General features: G+C 43.9%; 1 pseudogene; it reads right to left on the bottom strand.

The window, feature by feature from the left end:
* The window catches only part of LOC114031070, a 5697-nt pseudogene extending 2837 nt beyond the window's left edge, over positions 1-2860 (bottom strand).
* Positions 2861-3254: the final 394 nt, after the last annotated feature.

The following is a 3254-nucleotide window of genomic DNA, read 5'->3' as shown; positions in this document are numbered from 1 at the left end:
TCTGTGGTATCCTATGACCTGGCTGGCTCTGACAGCTCCCTCAGGCCCATCTCCTCCCACTACCCAGAACCAGCATGGAGAACTCCTGCTTCCTATGAAAACTGATCAGAAGCATGACATTCCTGTGCTATTGGGGCCCTCCCTGGGGCCCTGGGGCTGCCCTGTCCAGGTGGGTAGTCCTCTAGATACAGCTAGAATTTCTTCAGCTCCTCATGGTAGGTGCTCCAAGTGCTGAACTAGGCTGTAGCAGACCATCTTAGTCATCACTGAACCTTCTTTGGCCATTCCCCAAGCTCTGGTTCCCCACAGAACTGCCCATTAGAAGAACCTGCATCAGAGGAAATGGAATAACCCTGGCACTACTGCTGTCAACCCATCAATAGTCAATAAACATTAAGGTGCTACTATTTGTCAGGCACTCTGCTAAGCTGGGGATACAAATGAGAAAAAAGACAAATGTCTTAGAGTAGCTTGGCCAGGGTAGAAATGAGATGTCCTGAGCTGAGCTCCCTCTTTAGCTGGAGGCTTTGGGTTCATGGCTCCACCCTTCTACCAGAGGTGCAGAGGATGGCCATGAGAGCGATGCCTGAGGGTAACTGGATAATTTAGAATAATGAGATGTTTCCAGTAATGAGCTTCCTGGGGGCTGGGGCAAAAGTCAGATGGGCCAGAGTAGTGCAGCCAGGTGAGAAATGAAATGTTCAGAGCTGAACTCCTTCTTGAAATGGAATTAATCACTGAATTTTAGCTCTGGTGACTACAACTTCAAGAGTGCTATTGTTAGTATGGCTTTGATCCAAGTTATGGGTGCCTGAACTACAGGAAAGGATAGGGCAGAGGGTGGAGAAGGCCTTGAGCTGATGCTCACAGTGATGGAGGCTTAGTAGGAGTACGCTGGTTAGTATGGACTGTAGATATAAGGACTAGTTTCCTGCTATCCCAGGAAGTTGTGTGGGCACAGTTCCTTGTTGGGGATCATCACTTCAGAAGCTAATTAAAGCCTGCCTGCCCCCCCCCAGGGGGAGGCGGCATCTGCAAGCATCTTCACGCAAAACTGTCTCAGCTTATGGAACTGACAGGAGGTTATGATCAATTGGAAAGGTTTACTTGGGTATGTTTTGGAAACATATGTAATATAAAAACAAGATCTCTGGGGGCAGCCAGGTGGCAAAGTGGATAGAGCACCAGCCCTGGATATTTTTTTTAACAGTTAATTTTATTTCAAGAATTTATTCACAGGCAACAGATTTAAGAACTTATTTTTTACTTTTTTTCTTTTAGTAATTTATTTATAGTTTTCAATAATCACTTCCATACACTTTTGAGTTTTAAATTTTTCTCCCATTCCTCTCCTTCTCCCTCCCTAAGACTGTGGGCAACATGATATAGGCTCTACATATACATTCCTAATAAAGAAATTTCACAGTAGTCATGTTGTAAAGAAGAATTAGAATCAATAGGAGTAACCACAAGAAAGAGGAAACAAAACAAAACAGCAGAAAAAAAAGAACAAATAGTATGCTTCGATCCACATTGAAACTGCATAGTTCTTTCTCTGGTTGTGGACAGCATTTTCCCTCATGAAACTTTTGGAGATGTCTTCACCTGTCGGATTTATGGAAAACGGAAGAGTTTATGACCAAACAGGAAAACATGGAAAACAATATGAAATGCAAATTGGATAATTTTTTGTTTGATCAGTCCCATGGATTGAGACTGGTAGCCACCAAGCAAAATTTTCATCTTCTTTTCCATTTTTGCAGTTCTCTTAGCTTCTGTGGTCATGTGAGCTCTATTGACCTCAAGACTCTTTTCCGGTGATTCAAGCCTGTCCCTTTTGGGAGCCAAGGTGGCTCGAGTGTATCTGCTCTGGCCGGGTAGATATACAACTTGACTGTCACTTCTTCCCACACCTGTTTGTTAGCTTCATTTGACAGCTCCTCATGGCTCATTCCTGGCTTGACTACTTCCATCTGCAATGCAGAAAGGTCTTGAGCCTTCCTCAGTTCATCTTTGGAGAATTGCTCACAGGGGTTGTGTTCTAGGTAAGTTCTGTGCTTGGTGCTATTACGTCCCAATCCTAGAGTTTTCCCCTTTTGATTTCCAGCTTGTTCTCCATTAGAGTGATGCAGAAGATCACAAAGAAGCATTGGGATCATCTCTTTATTAATGAGTGTTTTATTTTTCTGTAGGTCGGTTAGTGGTGTTTCTATATTCGAGGGTCTTAGGATAGTTTCTTTTACTTCTGAACATCTTGGCAGATCCCTTCCGAACGGCTTTGTGCGTGCTTTTTAATTCTGCATCTTCTGCACCTCAGAGAGCCTGCTTTCAGGCATCTACCCATCTCCTACACAAGCTTCATCCAATTCATGGTCTTCTAGCTCCTTCTCAGCCTTTTCTGGTAGACAATCTCAAACTCATTCTGAGAATCAGGAAGGTCCAGCAACCCTAACCAGAGATGCTCATGAGATTCTCTCTCCATCTGCTTCACATACCAGGGAAGATTGAAATCTGCAAACCCCTGTTCAGGATTTATGTTTAGTTTGTCCCTTAGAGGAGTCCTACCTGTGGTGATGCCAACAACTGCTTTAGGAGTCATCTCTTCAGCTCCAGGAGGAGTCCTGAATGAGGCAGCCAAGATTGTGGTCAGTGTCTGAATGATCTGTCCCTGAGGAGTCCCACCAGAGAAGTCACTCTCATGCAATGGGGTATTAAGACCACTTTTCAGTGGCGTGTCCATACTGGTAAGAGCCATCAAGTTCTGTGCTTCCTGCAGAATTCCCTCTTGGGCAGCTGGTGTTTTGGGTGTCCTCAGAGACATACTATTGTTGGTAACATGATACTCAGACAAGATGGTAATCAGAAGGAGATTTCATGATGTCATATATATACATGTATGTATGTGTATATATATGTGTAAATATATGTATGTATATATGTGTGTATATATATATATATATATATACAGCTTATTTTGGTTCTGCCTTAATTTACCTCCCAGTTTTCTAATTTCATCACGCTCCTTTCACTCCAGAATGTGCAACTTCAATAGCATCAGCTCCTAAGGCCAGTGGTTGCACATGTCCCTGCAGCATGGTTTGGGGGATGGTTGAATTGCTCAACGTGTGTTGCCACAACTGCTGCAGAGAGCATCCCAGGGACCAAAGCCTCCATGACCCCAGGCTCCTTCACATATCCTTTAGCAGGTGCCGGGACTGCCATGTGTGAAGTTTATCATAGGCTGTCTGCAGCAC

This window comes from Vombatus ursinus, unplaced genomic scaffold (assembly GCF_900497805.2).
Source record: "Vombatus ursinus unplaced genomic scaffold, bare-nosed wombat genome assembly UNPS02015037.1, whole genome shotgun sequence".
NCBI classification, from domain to species: domain Eukaryota; kingdom Metazoa; phylum Chordata; class Mammalia; order Diprotodontia; family Vombatidae; genus Vombatus; species Vombatus ursinus.
The sequence above is the reverse complement of the archived record's forward strand: the minus strand, read 5'-3'. Positions and strand labels throughout refer to the sequence as shown.